A 19,468-nucleotide genomic window follows, 5' to 3' on the forward strand; every position below is an offset into this window, starting at 1 on the left:
ATACAAACACATATCTGCAACACAAACATGTATCCAGTGGAAGTGCGTACACAACTATAAAGTATCACGTCATCAGCTGCAGTAAGGCAACACACACCAGATTAAGTTAGTTAGTTTCGTGTTCCATATATCATATGTACAATTATTCATAATGCTGTCGAAAAGTCATTTTACATTCACATCACAAATTAATCTTTAAATGTGACAACATGTGAACATCTATAAGTTTTTTAAAAAAATAGACACATGAGAATTAGTAATTTCTCTGCAACACGTTTTATACTTTACAATTCAAAAATACTGATATTCAATAGATGGAATTATCATAGACAAACATTCTCAGTTTGTTTTATGTCACTGGGTAAGTGATCCAAAATTTTAGATGCAGCATTGTGCACCTTTTTTGCGCTGAATACAATCTTAATGTGGAGTAACAAATGTAATTTTTTGCACTGGTTTTGTAATTGTGTACATCATTGATCGATTCGAAGTGCAGGGGTTTATTTATGACCAATTTCGTGAGTTAATAAATACATTGTGAAGCAACTGCCAGAATGGCCAACTCATTAAACTGATGTGCACAAGGTGAAGTGGAACCTTCCACTGATTTTCTTTTGGGGTGTCGGAGAACATCCGACTTTTAAGAGGTTGCGAAAGTCGGCCAAATAGCTGATCAAATGTTACTCTGCAACAAAGATATCTTTCAATGTAGAGGACAGAGACTCTCAGGTTCTGCTACATCATAGCAGAATATAGTATACACCTTATCACTTTTGGAATAGTAGGTTTCCATTGCTAACAAGTGGCGGAAAAGAAAAGAAGCATACGATTAACCATTTGTATGTGCAAACAGCAAAATAACTCTAAACATAAAAGTGAAGCAATATGTTTAAGTATATTGTCACAATGATACATAACTAGAGTTACACATGTTTCACTGTACAGTAACACCCGCTACCATGGTTAAAACTACAATATACCCAATTTAAAACACACAGTTACCTGCAAACTACCTAATACCCAACATAATGCGTACATTTCAGCACCTCATTTGAGCAACTATTCAGATTTCAAAAAGTATACGATTTTGCATCTATGTTTATTGTACTTTTTTGTTTTGTTTTGTTTAGATAAGTACTTCCAGCTCTCACAATACTGAACACCTTTTTAATATCTCATATATTTATTTGCAGATCTATACTTCTACATATACCAAGTAACAACATCATATGAATTTCAGTTCTTAGTTGTGGATAACAAATAAATTAAAAATAATAAACAAATCACCAGAACATGGTTACAGTAAACCCTAGATACTTAATGTTTTTGAAACTGGTAACTGAAGACAAGCTAGTTACAGTGAAGTCAAACAGAAAATGTCAATCAATCAAATTAAGCAGGTAGTGACAGAAGTGACCCTACTGAATACTGTCAATTGTTCATTGAAGGTGTATTTCCTAATTACCTGAAATTAATTTATATATAACCTGTGTACGAAAAAGTAAATGATTATGATCCTAACAATTATAGATCACCATCACTAGTATTAAGATTTTAAAAATAATAGAAATGTGTCTGCTCAGTAGACTAATTGCTCTCCTGGAATAGTATAATGTAATAACTACTGCACAGCATGGATACCAAGAAGGGAAATCGAAACAGAAACAGCAATAGAAAGTTTAATGGATTTCATAAATTACGATATTGTTTTGAGTTTTACTCATCTTATACAAGTCATTTAACGCAATTGATCACATGATTCTGCTAAAGAAACTATAGAACAGAGAGATTTGTTGGCATAAGACTGAGTAATATCGTGTCTCACAACAGGAGACAATATGGGATTATATAAATCTACCACATGTTGGAAATTAGATGTATTAAGTATCGTTTGCCTCAATGATCTGTATTGGGACCTGTCTCATGCACTTACAAATAAAAGAAAAGTGGGGTTTTGATGAGTGCCATTCTTATCATCTTCTGGTGAGGTCTCGAACTGTTTCTGGATCGTCTTTACAAAGGCAATGTCGTGGACAAGTGAAACAGGACTGGTAGGAGTGAGATAAGGGACAGTCATGAGTCCCAACATTAGTCACACAACGCCCCGTGCGCCTTCTGGATGTCTCTAGACTAAAGGTGCCAGCAGTGTTTTGTGGCCTGTGAAGGATCCAAAACAGAGCTCACTTGTTACCTTTATCTTTGTTAACATTGCTGTTATTGGTCATAATTTCGATGGATTCCATTATCAATTATGTCTAGAAATCCTCTGGTCCCACACTATGTTCTGGTCCATTCAGAATCGATCATTAGGCTTTAAAACTATCTTAAATGAATGCTTATTTTGCTTGCTCTCGAAGTTGAATGCACGTGGTGTACTCTAATTTGGAACTGTGTGCCTGGAAAACTTTAGCTTGGTTTGATGAATTACTCCAAAAAATAATCCCATATGACATTATGGAATGAAAGTAAGCATAGTATGCCAGCTTCTTCATTTTTATATCCCCTATGTCTGACACAATTCACATTACAAATAGAGATTTGTTAAGACGCTTCAGCAGTTCTGTGGTGTGCTTTTCCCAGTTGAATTTACTGTCAAGCTGTAATTCCAAGAATGTAACACTGTCCACTTCTTCTATCTGCTTGTCATCATATGTTAGGCATATACTCGTGGGACACCCCTTACAAGTTCTTAACTGCTAGTAGTGTGTTTTTTCAGAGTTTAGTGACAAGGAATTGGCTAGGAACCAGTGATTAATGTCCACAAATATTTTATTAGCTGATCTTTCTAAGTCTACACTCGTTTTGCTATTTATTGCAATGTTTGTATCATCAGCAAACAAAACGAACTTGGCATCTGGTAATGTTACTGATGAAAGGTCATTGATATACACAAGAAAAAGTAAGGGCCCTAAAGTGGAACGTTGTGGGACCCCACATGTAATTAGTTCCCAGTTGGATGGTGCCTGATAGCTTTATACATGTCTCTTTCCTAATAACACCCTTTGATTTCTGCAGAGATATAAGATTTGAACCATTTTGCAGCATTTCCTGTTACACTATAATATTATAATTTACTCAAAAGGATATTGTGATTTACGCAGTCAAATGCCTGTACGACTGTATTGCGCCTAGGCAATCTTTCTGTGCACTCCATTGCCAGCAACAGAATTCGGGTTAACCTCGCTCACTAGCATTCTGCTTCATTCCACAAGACTCCCACACCCGAATTCCTATAGTAGCTACCCTGGAACGAACATCAGTATCTATTTCGACACAGCTAGTGTACTTTGTGATATAGTCTTAGCTTCGACAGTGGCGTTGTACCATGATCGCCATCTTTTCGAAGAATGGTGACTTTAAGAGTCACTTACATAATTTTCCCTTCCGGCCGGCCGGCGTGGCCGTGCGGTTCTAGGCGCTCAGTCTGGAACCACGTGACCGCTACGGTCGCAGGTTCGAATCCTGCCTTGGTCATGGATGTGTGTGATGTCATTTAGTGGGTATCTGCACTCTTTCATCCAGTACCAGGCGATTTTGTTTACCACACGTGCAACCCTCACACAAGTTACTATCACTCTCTGTCTCTACACCACAATCTTTCAAAAACTGCTGCACATAGCTCTTACATTGATGACTCATTTTTTCATGCCATCAATCTAAATCGTCATCTGTTGCAACAACAACACAGGAGCTTCTTTGACAGACAGCCTTCCCAGCTAAACAGTTAAGCTCATTTTCCCAACTGGATCAATTGCAATATTCTTTTTGAAAGAAATTATTTGCCATTATTTTCGATTATTCGTTTTATTTCTTTTGTTCAGTTTTCTTAAGAGAACGTAAGTTACAGCATCTATCAGGACAAAAACAAACATTTTCAAAATATCGTTCTGTCCATTTCTGTCTGTTGAATACCTTTGCAACAATTCGATTTGTACCAAATACTTGAATTTGCACATCATTTCTTATGACTATCTATGAACTTTGGAGTATCAAGTTGTTCACACATAATATACCAATCATGTCTGATTAGTTATGTGACATGTTGCACCACTGTGCATGTACGACTCATCACAGCCCTTTGTATTTACACCTACAGAAAAAATTTTGTATCTCACCATTAAACCTTGTTCTCATTTTTTGAAGTATCTGCAAGACTACAATTTCTCGAATTTTGCACTGATGTTACTCAAGTTGACAATATAACACAGTCTATGCTAATACATTCCATTGATTGATGGACCTTTTTCCTACATTTAAAACAAACCCCAATACTGTTTTTCCCCGTTTTGCTAAGTGACCGATCTTACCACACGAAAAGCATTTCTATATTTATTCCTTTAATAAAGAGAAGTTTTTAATGTATCTGCTTCAGATGAAGTTTGTTTGTGCCTTTGACGAAGTTTGTTAATCGTCGTTTTCGACATTATTGCTGTAGCAGTACTTTTGTCATCATGATCTGTTATTCTGACTTCATAATTTAAAAACCGTTTTTATAACTTTTATCTTGTCTTCTCTTCGGTAGGTACATTATGCCATGTGATATAAATACAGCCGAACTCTTTTGGAAAAGTCTGCAAAAATGTTGGGCAGAGGTCACCATCGTCGGTCAGCTTGTCTATCAATGAAAGTTGAGTTCATTATATTGGATTGGTGCACAAGTTCGTAGCTTTTTTCGTTAAGTTTAATAATCACAACAGATACACATAACAGAGACTTTAGTCACCAAAAATATATTTTCCTTTACTGTTTACAAATCTACCAATGCTGGGGTAAATTTTCGATTCCGTGACTAGGAGGCAAATAACTCGTTGATCCATGTTCAGAGTACATTTTCATCCAGAAAGGCAGTCCATGAAGGCTGTTCGACTGAAAGTGGAGAAGGTGAAAATCACATAACACAAGATCTGGTGGATAAGGTGGATGCTGAATGACTTCCTAATTCAACTCCTGTATCATGTTTCCTTTCTTCTCATTCAACCAGAGTGCAGGCAGACGTTATTATGAGGTAGCATCGCTTCACGCCGTTTTCCTGGTCGTTGTTCTTGGATTGCGTCTGCAAAAGTCTCAGTTGTTGATAAGAAATTTCAGCAGTGATGGTTACAGCGCGGGAAAGCAATTCGTAGCACACCACACTGTTGCTGCTCCACCAGTTGCATAACATTATCTATTGTGGATGTGCGTAGGTTTTTGCATGGGGAGTTGCTGCTTTGTTTGGGTCAACCATTCCTCTATTTATCTTATGTTAGCATGGAGACACCGTTTCTCGTCACCAACAATGATAAAGGGTTAGAGTGTTAGGAGTTGTTCACGAGCCAATTGATGATGAGCAAGCATAGATGCACGTATAATCACTGCCTGATCTTTGTGATTTTGGCTCAGGACTTGCGGTTCCGATACACCCTATTTTTGTGCATTCTCCACTGCATGCAAATGTCGCACGATGGTAATTCTAGACTCCACTGTCATGGATCATTGTGGATAATTGCTTTTAAGCGATCTTCGTCGAACGCCGAAGGTCCTCCTAAATGTGGAGACTCACTAATGTCAGAATGATCCTCCTTAGAACAAGGAAACCATTTTCGTGCTGTGCTTTGTTCAATGGCATTACCTCTGAACACAGCGCAAATGTTTCATGCTGCGTCTGCTGCTGTCACCCCTTTACTGAACTCAAACAGAAGATGTCGAAAATGTCCGCCTGCGTAGCGTAGCGGTAGCGTTTCTGTCTACCTTGCAGGGGGCCCAGGTTCGATTCCCAGCAGGGGACTAGGTGTTGTGTGTCCATCATCATTTTCATCATCACTGACCCGTAAATCGCCGAAGTGGTCAACTAAAAGGGACTTGCAATACGGTGACCGAACTCCCCCGCATGGGGCCTCCTGGCCAGCAATGCTATACGATCATTCTTTTTTTGCCCAAAATGTTCCGATATCTCCGTTTTCTATCGTCCACAGCTCCACTCACTGTCTCCTAATGGCAATATGTAAACCCAAATAGCGGCAGTGAACTACAAAAAAAAAAAAAAAAAAAAAAAAAAAAATACAAGCAGTAAATAAACTCTTAGCAACGGAATACCAGCATGCAAAACAAAAACACTAGGAACCTATGTGCCAATCTAACACTTCATCAAATTTGGCTAAATGGACTTGTACACAACCAGAAGCTTCCCACAGAATGTTGTGAAATTTGTGCATGAGCAGATCAATGTTTTCGGTTGAATGAACATCATAAATTTCACATACTTATTTCAAATATTTTTAGCAGTCTTGCATTCCCCAACACGAAGTAAAAAGGCTTGGTGTCAAGAGATAGATCCATTTAGCAAGCTACGTTTCGTAACTGTGTTCATGTTCTTCTGGCTTAATCAGCTCACCACTTACAGTGTCAAAGGTTTCGTCACACACTGTTGTAGTTTTCATTATGATGTTTCATGTTTCCCAGTTTTCTCTGCTACATAGCTTTTGAATTTGGTTCCCTTTTTTTCGGCCATTGACTCGTCTTTTACACTTCTATAAAGTAGAGTTATCGTCAAAATCGGCTGCAACTGTCGCACTGCAGGAAAACATCAATCACGCTCCATTACCGTGTTGGCTAAATACCAAATATCATTTTAGAAACGAAAAATTTGTTTGAAAACTATGAAAGTACAACAATAATAACATTGAATAATGATCACTGCTCATTTCTCAAACTGAACCCCAAAGAAACTATAATGAAATGTAACAGACAATTTTCAAGGGATAGGAAAGTTGCTGAACAGGAAGGCAAGATTAAGCCCTTAAGGCTGAACTGGATAGTGTTGCGGGGGGGACTGATAAGATTAAGTGGGAGAAGGGTGAAAACAGGTGGGATGTGGAAGCAAGGAACAGGGGCCACTGAAAGAGAACAGTATCTGACAGTTTCATCACTGGCACAAACAATAGACTTGCCTTGCTAACTCAGTCAACTGAGGAAAAGACTCAAGTACGTGTAAGTGTGGTTAGTTTTCAACAGACTTTCATTAGGAAACCAACTATTTCGAAAAGAGTGGAAAGGAGGTGGAAAGTTTTGTTGTTAGGCAGTTGTCACAGACAAAGTGTGGGCCAGAACTTGCATGAAAAATTAGATGACAGGTACCAGGTCAGAAGTATTTTGAATACCAGTGCATGCCTTAGCCAAGTGATAGAGGATGTAGGATCATTGCGCAAGAGTTTTACAAAGCAAGATCATGTGGTGGTAGTGGTTGGAGTGGGAAACAGCATTGATAAGAATCAGGGCTACAGTATTGAGTGTGACCTGGTAAAAATTGCATCGCAACGAACCATACAAATGTTGGCTTAGTTCCTGCTTTCATGTGTTATGATCGGCCCCAACTGTAGAGCTCTGTGAGCAGGGTCAATATGGAGATAGATCAGTCACTTCAGGTGGCTGCTTTTTCAGGCATAGGTTTAGTTCCTGTTGATGGTATTGGTAGGTGGTACTTCACAAGACATGGCCTACATCACAGTAGGAAAGGGAAGTGTAAATTGGGTGGGATGATAACAAAATGTGTGGGGGGGGGGGGGGGGGCACTGTAACTCATGGGCGTAATTCTTGTTTAGGCTAAGATCAGTGTCCAATCATGCAACAATGTTTGAAATTAAGCTTAATGAGAAGTTCAGACAGGCAGCTACTAGAGATGTTAAAATGTCGCAAGATTCTCATAACAGAACAGTGAAAAAATAGTGTTAGTATGTCATAAGATTCTCATAAAACCACATTGAAAAATAATATTACTGTATTGCATCAGAATATCAGGGGATAAAAACACGAAGTAGATGACCTTCTTATTTGGTTAGAAGATTTAGAAACTGAGGGTGGAATAGGAATACTATGCCTGTCGCAACGTGATGTAGTCACAGGTATGGAAACGGTAAATGTAGGTGGATATAAGCTTTCAGCACATGTAAGTAGAAACAGTATGGAGAGGGGAGTAGTTGCCATATATTTTGAAATATGTCATAGTGTGAAAAATTTGGAAACTAAAAAATTTGTGTAGAGCTTAAACTAAATAACGGTACTTTTATAATTGTAACCATGTACAGATCCTCATTGGAAAATTTTCAGCTATTTTTAAAAAACTTGGATTCTTTGTTGTGCTATCTGTCAGACACAGGGACGGAAATTATTGTTGTGGGGATTTCAACGTAGATTTTCTGAAAGAGTCCAATAGAAAGCTTGACCTTGAAGTATTTCTTGCTTTTTTCAGTTTGACACAGTTATTGATTTTCCTACTTGGGCAGTACCAGGAAGCAGCACACTGATAGATAATGTTTCCATAGACCAAGATAAATTTAATCAAATAAAAACTTTTCCTGCTAAGAATGGTCTGTATGATTATGATGCACAGCTAGTTACAGTATATGACATAGCTCCATACAGTAATGCAAAACAGTCCTAAATAGCACACTCAATTTACGATTTAACACTTGAAAATTTTAGGGAAAGCTTGCTACAGTTACACTGGGATGAGGTGACAGGGAACCTGATACTAACTTAAAATTTAACCTGTTTCATGGTATCTTTGTGAGTATATTTGAAAACAGTTTCCCTAGGAAAACATTGATATATAATTGCAAGAAACCATCTATAAAGCCATGACTTACTAAACTGATAAAAATATCTTGTAAACAGAAAAGAGAAATGTATCTTATTGCTAAGAGGAGTAATGATCTATAACCAGTGAAACATTTTAAAATCTACTGCACTATATTAAGAAAAGTTATTAAGAAGTCCAGAAGTACGTGCATTACATTAGAGATTAGCACATTTGATAATAAAATTAAAACAATTTGGAATATTGTTAAAAGGAAACAGGGCAACTGAGAGCACAGGAAGACTGTATTTCTATCAAACTCAATGAAAAGCTTAGTAGCAAGAAGTCAGAAGTAGAAAACCTTTCAATAATCATTTTTTCAGTGTTGTAGAGTAAATAGGATCCAGCTATTAAGTAGAAAATGCAAAGCAGTAAATGGAAGAGGCAACACCTATGCAATTTGCTAAAACTGAAATTTAACCTACCTCACCTTCTAAAATTATGAAAATAATAAATTCACTCAAAAGTAAAAGTTCACGTGGAATTGATGACATTTCCAACAGAGTACTAAATGCTTGTTCGCAAAAAAAGTAGGATTCTCAGCCACATATGTAGTAGCTCACTGGAACAGGGCATTTTTCCAGATAGACTGTAATACGCTATTGTTAAACCATTGCATAAAAAAGGGGATAGGTCTGATGCTAACAATTACCGCACAATCTCGCTTCTGACAGCTTTATCCAATTATTCTTGAAAAAGTAATATATTCAAGACTAGCGTCATATATTTTTTTAAAAATGAAGTCAGTTTGTTTTTCAGATATGTTTCTCAACAGAAAATACTATATATGCTTCCACTTATCAAATATTAAATCGATTGAATAACCAAACATCACCCCTTTGGATATTTTTTGATCTCTCAAAGGCTTTTGATTGTATGAATCATTAAATGCTTCTAAAATCAATCTAAAAGCAAAAGGTTTAATTCATATTTAACTGGAAGAATGAAGAAGGTTGAAATTAACAGTACAGATAGTCTGCAAAAATCAGCAGGGTCCTCTAACTGGGGAGGTATCAAGATTGCTGTCCCACAGGGTTCAGTCTTTGGTCCCTTATTGGTCTTAATATAGTATATTAATGACTTGCCACTCGGTTTTCATAAAGATGCAAAGCTAGTTCTTCTTGCTGATGATACAGGTAAAGTACATACACCCAACAAACAAGAATCAGCTGATGAAATTGTAAATAATGTCTTTCAGAAAATTGTTAAGTGGTTCTCTGCAAATGGACTCTCACTAAATTTTTAGAAAACACAGTCTATACAGTTCTGCACAGCAAATGGCGTAACGTCATTGAATTACATAGACTATGAACAGAAGTCTGTTGCTGAGGCAGAATTTTCAAAATTCTTAGTGTGTGTATTGACGAGAAATTGAATTGGAAGGAACCCATCGATGATCTGCTGAAATGGTTCGGTTCAGCTATTTATGCTATTAGGATTATTGCAAATTTCGGTGATAAACATATCAGTAAATTAGCCTACTTTACCTATCTTCATTCGTTGTTTTCATATGGCATCATATTTTGGGGTAATTCATCATTAAGAGAAAAAGCACTCATTGCACAAAAGTGTGTAATCAGAATAATAGCTGGAGCTCACCCCAGATCACCTTGCAGACATTTATTTAAGGAACTCAGGATATTCACAGTAACTTCGCAATACGTATATTCACTTATGAAATCTGTTATTAATAACCCATCCCAATTCAAAAATAGCAGCAAAGTGCATAGCTACAACACTAGAAGAAAGGATGATCACTATTCTGGGTTAAATCTGACTTTGGTGCGGAAAGGGCTGAATTATGGTGGCACAAAAACGTTTGGTCATTTGACAATAGCATTTAAAGTCTGATAGATAGCCAACCATCATCTAAAAGCAAATTAAAAGAATTTGTAAATGACAACTCGTTCTGCTCAATAAATGAATTTTTGGCTATGAAGCAGTAACTGTGAAAAAAATTATTTTTTTTGTAAAGAAAACTTACGTTAAATTGACATGTTCCACATTATTACAAAATGAGGTATTCATATATGGAACAAGTATTAATGTACACTAACGCTCATAAATTAAGGATAATTGCAGAATGTGGTGCCAATCAACTTCGCATTACACAAAACTGGCACTAATAGCATAGGCACATAGGGAACACACATGACACAGATCTGTAAGTCCACAGTATTGGTGATAAGTTGAGAAAACCGTCCCAAAACACATGTGGTACAAAACGTCACTGTTTCCTGCACATGTAGACCGACATTGATATGGGATTTGATCACCACGCACACATACACAGGCCACGCAATGGGGTGGCATACTCTGGATCAGGTGGTCGAGCAGCCACTGGGGTATAGCCTCCCATTCTTGCAGCAGTGCCTGTCGGAGCTCCTGAAGTGTCCTAGGGGCTAGACATGAAGCGATATGTCGACCGAGAGAATCCCAGAAAAGCTCGATGGGATTAAGGTCTGGAGAACAGGCAGGCCACTCCATTCGCCAGGTATCTTCTGTTTCAAGGTACTCCTCCATGATGGCAGCTCGGTGGGGCCGTGTGTTATCATCCATCATGAGGAAGGTGGGACCCACTGCACCCCTGAAAAGGCGGACATACTGGTGCAAAATGACATCCCAATACACCAGACCTGTTACAGTTCCTCTGTCAAAGACATGCAGGGATGTATGTGCACCAGTCATAATCCCATCCCACACCATCAAACCATGACCTCCATACAGGTCCCTTTCAAGGACATTCAGGGGTTTGTATCTGGTTCCTGGTTCACGCCAGATGAAAACCTGGTGTGAATCGCTGTTCAGACTATACCTGGACTTGTCAGTGAACATAACCTGGGGCCATTGTTCCAATGACCACATACTGTGTTGTTGGCACTAGGCATTACGGGCCCTTCTGTGACTAGGGTTCAGTGGAATGCACCTTGCAGGGCTCCGGGCGAATAAACCATGTCTGTTCAGTCGTCTGTAGACTGTGTATCTGGAGACAACTGTTCCAGTGGCTCCGGTTAGGTCCCGAGCAGGGCTACCTGTAGTACTCCAGGGCTGCGTGAGATATTGGTCTTCTTGTGGTGTTGTACACTGTGGACATACCGTACTGTAGTGCCTGGACACATTTCCTGTCTGCTGGAATCGTTGCCATAATCTTGAGATCACACTTTGTGGCACACAGAGGGCCCGTGCTACGCCCGTGTTTGACCAGCCTCGAGTCGCCCTAGGATTATACCCATCTTAACATCGTCAATATGTGTTCTTTGAGCCATTTACAACACAGAGACACCATTAGCACGTCTGAAAACGTCTGCACACGTACTCGCTGCACTGTACTCTGACATGCACCAACACACCTCTGCATATGTGGACTCCTGCCAGCGCCACTGTGCGACGACTGCATGTGAAATGCACCCCGTGGTCATACCCCAAGGTGATTTAAACCTGCAAACCGCCCACCAGAGCATTATTTCACTATGTATCAGCATTATTCTTAATTTATGAGCATGAGTGTATGCATGCATGTATATATATATACTATTAATGCATACACACACACACACACACACACACACACACACACACAAATATATATATATATATATATATATATATATATATATATATATATATATATATATATATATATACACACACAGGGTGTTACAAAAAGGTACGGCCAAACTTTCAGGAAACATTCCTCACACACAAAGAAAGAAAGTATGTTATGTGGACATGTGTCCGGAAACACTTACTTTCCTGTTAGAGCTCATTTTATTACTTCTCTTCAAACCACATTAATCATGGAATGGAAACACACAGCAACAGAACGTACCAGTGTGACTTCAAACACTTTGTTACAGGAAATGTTCAAAATGTCCTTCGTTAGCAAGGATAAATGCATCCACCATCCATCGCATGGAATCCCTGATGCGCTGATGCAGCCCTGGAGAATGGCATATTGTATCACAGCCGTCCACAATACGAGCACGAAGAGTCTCTACATTTGGTACTGGGGTTGCGTAGACAAGAGCTTTCAAATGCCCTCATAAATGAAAGTCAAGAGGGTTGAGGTCAGGAGAGCGTGGGGGCCATGGAATTGGTCCGCCTCTACCAGTCCATCGGTCACCAAATCTGTTGTTGAGAAGCGTACGAACACTTCGACTGAAATGTGCAAGAGCTCCATCGTGCATGAATCGCATGTTGTGTCGTACTTGTAAAGGCACATGTTCTAGCAGCACAGGTAGAGTATCCCGTATGTAATCATGATAACATGCTCCATTGAGTGTAGGTGGAAGAACATGGGGCCCAATCAAGACATCACCAACAATGCCTGCCCAAACGTTCACAGAAAATCTGTGTTGATGACGTGATGCACAACTGCGCGTGGATTCTCATCAGCCCACACATGTTGATTGTGACAATTTACAATTTGATCATGTTGGCATGAAACCTCATCCGTAAAGAGAACATTTGCACTGAAATGAGGATTGACACATTGTTGGATGAACCATTCGCAGAAGTGTACCCATGGAGGTCAATCAGCTGCTGATAGTGCCTGCACACACTGTACATGGTACGGAAACAACTGGTTCTCCTGTAGCACTCTCCATACAGTGACGTGGTCAACGTTACCTTGTACAGCAGCAACTTCTCTGACGCTGACATTAGGGTTATCGTCAATTGTACGAAGAATTGCCTCGTCCATTGCAGGTGTCCTCGTCGTTCTAGGTCTTCCCCAGTCGCGAGTCATAGGCTGGAATGTTCCTGCTTCCTAAGACGCCGATCAATTGCTTCGAATGTCTTCCTGTCGGGACACCTTCATTCTGGAAATCTGTCTCGATACAAATGCACTGCGCCACGGCTATTGCCCCATGCTAATCCATACATCAAATGGGCATCTGCCAACTCCGCATTTGTAAACATTGCACTGACTGCAAAACCATGTTCGTGATGAACACTAACCTGTCGATGCTACGTACTGATGTGCTTGATGCTAATACTGTCGAGCAATGAGTCGCATGTCAACACATGCACCGAAGTCAACATTACCTTCCTTCAATTGGGCCAACTGGCGGTGAATCGAGGAAGTACAGTACATACTGACCAAACTAAAATATATATATATTTAAAAGACTGACACTGTCACAAACTCGCAATTGAATACAAAACACAGTGGTGTTAGACTAAAAGTCAACAATGTGTATTACAATGTGTAAATGAGATAAAATTCATATAAAATTCTTGAGGATGAATGTAGACTGCCAACTGAAACGGACAGAAACTGTGATGATTCCGGCAAAGAAGATTTCTACAGTATGTAATGTTCTCAGAATCCTTGCAACATTTCATACCTCAAATTGGAGTATTTTGGATGTATACATGCAATCCTCAGTTATTTAATCATGTTTTGGGAAGCAAGTGCTAGGAACATACTAATGGTCTACAATGTACCAAAAAAGGCTGTGCAAATAATGTAAAGTTGCAGCAGTAGCGCTCACTGTGTTGAGTTATTTAAAATGTTAGAAATGCTTATTGTTTCACATGCATATGTCTTTCGAAGTATAATATGTTGATCTGTATGCCATGATAAATACATGAACGTAGGACCAGAGTGTGTCACTACTCACATCTAAACAGGAAAAATATCTGAACCAGAAAACAGTGTGTTATATCATAGAGTTAAATTGTACAACAGAAGCCACAGGAAATTATAGATGTAATTGATCCCACCAGCCTTTGCCAAAGCCTTAAAAACATATATAAAACGAAGGTTATTACACTCTAAATAATTATTTAAAATAGCTCTTAATAAACGTACAATATCCTTGAACACGTAATAAGAATTTTGATATCTATGAACATGTCATATGTAACAATATAATATGTAGCTAGAAATGCCCTAGGGCTAATTATCATAACTATTAAAAAAGTATGAAATTATGTGTATTATTTAATAGGGACTTTTGTAACAACTGCTGACTACATCCATAGAATGTACATTGTACCATAGATGAATACTTACTTTACTTTTTAATGCCTGCAAAATTTCTTTTAAAATTTTTTAGCCAATATCAGGCCATACCAAGTGCTTCTTTCTTGTCAACTCTCAGTTTATTGTGAGGCAGTTGGAACACAGTAGAAGATGTTCCACATCCTGGACTTCACTATCATTGCATTTGTTATCTGCTACATCTTTGAAACTTCATTTAAGTAGGTTTTTTTGACTGGCACGACATCATTTCTAATATGGGTAAGCGTTCTCCAAGTCTTCCAGCTTGATTTATTGCCACTGGGCATATCTTGTGAGGCAGGGCAGTCCTTCAGTGATTCATTTCGTTCATTACTAAGGAATATGTCATGAGCTTTAGGTCTGCCAGGTCCACATGAAGCACCACATAGGGCTGATCAAGGATCTGTTTAAATTTTTCTGTACACTCATGTGCAATTCCTTGGAATTCAGAATCTGAGAGTCTGGCGGCTTTATACAGTTTCCCAAGTGCCTCATGAATCCTGTTGTTAACATGCATCTGTCATTTAGGTTCGAATTGAACTTTTTGGCATGTTCAGTTCTGGACCATACATGGTACACATATTGTGCTATGGAAAAGCAAAGTGATTGGGCATTTGTTCTTAGTACACAGGATTTGGTTCTCCATTTACTATTCCCTAGCAACCATTTACTATTCCTGGCAGCAACCTTATGGCTGGTCTTCTCCCAATAATATCTGTGTGTCAGTGATGTGTTCAGCATGACAGCCAGGTATGTAAATTTTTCTGTATTTTCAGATTTAAGCCACTCCAGGTGATGCTTAGCTTTCTGTTTCCCCATTTTGAGCAAAGGTGGAAAGAGCTAACTTGTCTTTGAGGGGTTTGGTTTGAGGAAGTTCTCTAGGTAATACTTAGACATTAACTTTTATGCATTTTCCAGTTTCATCTTTACTTTTTCAAATCTCTTTCTTTGCACAGTAATAGCCAGATCAACAGCAAACAAGAAATTGGCACTACTATCACATGTTGGTTGACCATCTGTGTACAGAATAAACAAAAGGAAGACCGGAGCACTGTCCTGATTGTGGGCATTCTTTTGATGGCTCCATCTACTTTTCCTGCCCTCCAGCGTTACATACATCTGTCTGTTTTATAACAGAGATTTAGTATTTTTGTGAATTGATAGGCTTTTATTGTGTTGTACAGTTTTCTTATGAGCATTCTGTGTTTGACAGTGTCATATGCAGAACTTAAATCTGCCAGAGTTGCACCTGCTGTTTGTTTGTTTTCGAGCTCTTTTTCTATGCGATCTGAAAGGGACAGGATTTGATTGATACACGATTTCGATGTCTGAATCCGTCCTATTGAGAGTGAGTTTTTGGTCTGAGATATTTTCTATATGATTTTAAATTATTTGTTCACACTTGACATACAGATTGCATAGGAGCGCTATTTGGGAGGGGCGATGGTGGGGTAGTTCTTCTGTTGGGCTGCATCTTTACCAAGTCTCAGTAGCACTACTATCTTTAATATCCTCCACATCTTTGAAATTTTGTGCGTTTTTAAACAGTGATTAAAGAGTTGTAAATTACATTGTTTGGCTCTTAGGCCAAGCTGTTTTATTTGTTCCATACACACATCGTCGACTCCAGTTGCTTTTTCGTTCGTCACTGAACACAGTCCATGACAAAGCACTTTTACAGTAAATGAAGTTTCATCTCAGCTCTTTCACCTAATAATTTTGCTCCTGATACATCGTGTTACATTTCCCATTAGTAGAATGCATCTTTCAGCAATATGGTATGCACTACTAAAAAGACGAACTGAACTTTATGGTCGCCAACATGATTAGGAACTAGTTAAAGAGCTGGAGGGCCTGATATCGCTGCCAGTGACCGAGCAGTCATAGCAAAGCTTTAAAGGCACGGTAATAAAGTGCGTATCAGTGCTGAAAGAACAATGTATGCAACACATCGTACTTGAGGACACCATCCGAATTAGAAACCCCTCAGAACTATTGTGGCACCTGCATAATATGGTGGTTCAGAATCTTTTTCCAGGAGGCGCGTTACGCACGAATTGACTCACCCACTTTCCATCAACGACGCGTATCGGTTTGACGTTATGTGACAGTTGACCGTTATCGATTTTATCAGAGAAAGCGGACGCAGTTTTCCATTTTTTCCCCTACCGCAATAGTTGCGGTAAAAAGGCTCAATTCCGGATGCTCTTTGCATGGTGATGTTATAGAAAGCAACACGCTGGAAGTTCAGACTGATTTCGGTATTTTAGAAGAGGATATCACTGTCTACCGTCTCACAAATGGTTTTCAGCCTGCACAACAATAACAGAATATGAAGGGTGACAAAAGTCACAGTTCCACGTGGTGCTGGTATCACGTCGAAGTGCAAACAACTGTCCTGTTACCCAAACACCAAAAGCGAATGATAGAAATGTTTTCGGATGCAAACGAAAGTTCAGTTGCCCTGCATACACTAAATGAAAACAAGTGTATGACACAATTCCGCCTCCTCATGACGTGCATATCCACAAGTATCAAGTGCTACAATAAAGTGTGTCTTTATTAAAGAGACAGTGAACAGCACTGAACAATTATTGGCAATGGTCCAGACATTAGCACTGTGACCTCACCGTGCACTAGGCCACATTATCAGCAGAGATGCACACTAGAAGCTGTGAATGATACAATCATTCCCATCTTCAGTGAACCTTATCACACAAATATATGGCAATGGGCTTTTACAGTCCCCACATCTATCACCCTATCTTAGGAGTGGAGTTTTTAAACAATTTCCAGCTTCTTGTGGAAGTACATATTCGTCAGCTAATCAGGATGGCTTTACAACGGTGAACCTCTGCAACAAATATAACCACCGCTGCTAGTTAGGACAACGGTACATTTCAACAACTCCTACGGAGCTTCCAAGACTCAATCACACCAGATATACCCTGAAAGGAAGCGCAGCATTCAACAGTGCACTACATTCGGATAATTCCTGAACAGCCTGTTTCTGGCCGTGTCTGCTGCTTAGCACCAGAACGTTATACTGCAGCGAAGCAGCACGTGATTGGACACAGGTGTTATATAGAGATGGGAGAGCCACTGAGCTGCACCGCTTCATTTGATGAGTAAAAAAGACGTTGCCTATCGACCTTGAGGCCATGTTAGGGCTCTGAATGCTACGACTGTCGCAAATCGTTATGCCATTCCTAATATTATTTATGTGTGACAAGGCTTATATCCTATTTCCAATCGCCCCCATTGACATTTCTAAGCCGGCGCCCATTACCTATATCCGGTAATTTAAATTCCACTTTATGCTTTTTGGATGTGCAAGGCAGCCCAGACGTGGCAGCACTTTATATGTGAAGTTCTGAGAGGTCTGAATTTTTGTTTCACGTATATAGACGACATCCTGGTTTCTTCATGTGATGAGCAAGACCACAAGGAGCATTTGCAGATGGTATTTCAGTATCTCCAGCAATGCTGTGTCTTCCTTAACACAAACACAAGGGTACATTAGGGAAACCATCTATTAAATTTTTAGGATATGAAGTGTCAGTACAGTGTGTCAAACCACTCCCAGACCGTGTTTAGACAGTTTTGAATATGCTTCAGCCAAAAACTTACAAAAGCTAAGACGTTTCGTAAGCGTGGTAAACTTTTACCAACGACATTTACCAAATTTTTCACAAATCCAAATCCTTCTCAATGCCGTCGCTACACCACCAGCAAACGATTGTCACCATGGGCTCAAACAAAGTCAGAAGCCTTCAACAGACTTAGGGATGCGTTGGCAGTGGCTACTTGCTCTTTTATCGAAGTCACTCTGCAGTGTTAGCTTTAACAATAGTCCTTATTCCATAACTAAATGGCCATCAGTGCATTGGGACCTTTGCAGCTATGAGCATTGTTTTCTCATAAAGGTACAAAGGCTGAAACCCTTCGGTTGGCAATGGACTGATAGTTACTGGCAATGTACGAAGTAGTGAAACACTTCTGCAGTGAACTTGAAGCATGGACATTCGCCGTCTTCATGGGTCACTGATATCTCAACATGGATTTTTAGAAAATTAGTAAGCAAAGCCCGTCTCGCCATATAAGACGTTTAGAGTATATAGGACAGTTTACTACAGACATTCGCCATATAAAATGGTAAAAACAACGTTGTCACATATTGCCTCTCGCTGATATGCGTGCAATCAGCGGAGTGTCATGTCCAGACATCGCTGACACTCAGTGCATGGATCCAGAACTACAAATGCTGTTGAACAGTGGTAATTCCAATTACAGATTTAAGGAAATCTTTGTTCAGGCACTGCAAGTCACCTTATTATGCTGCAGATGACAAGACCAACCACACCCATACATTCGCTCAACTCACTATGAGAAAATATATCACATTGTTCATGATCTTTGTCACCCTGACGTTCATGCTTCTTCAAGCATGATGACTCTATGTTTTCATGGCCAGGAGCAATTAAACAGTGCCGCAAGCTGGCAAGAGCTTGTTTACACTGCAAGCAAAACAAAGTCAGTCAGCACATATTCACACCTATTGGACATATAGTCACCCCAGCAACAAGATTTACATGTGGGCACCTCGACATTGTTGGACCACTCTCTTACGCCATTATTACCGATATTTTGGTAGAAACCGTGGCTGAAGAGTTTGTTCACATGTGGATTGGCAAATTCGGAGTTCCAGCTACAATGACTGCGGACTGTGATCGTCAATTTGATTGCTCACTTTTTATGGAACCCAAAAATTATGTGTAACCTTACGCCTCAAGACTAGAGGTGCAACCCTGCAAGTAATAGAATGTGGAATGGTCACATAGAACACTCAA

The sequence above is a fragment of the Schistocerca piceifrons genome, chromosome 2, assembly GCF_021461385.2.
Source record: "Schistocerca piceifrons isolate TAMUIC-IGC-003096 chromosome 2, iqSchPice1.1, whole genome shotgun sequence".
Classification (NCBI taxonomy): Eukaryota; Metazoa; Arthropoda; class Insecta; order Orthoptera; family Acrididae; genus Schistocerca; species Schistocerca piceifrons.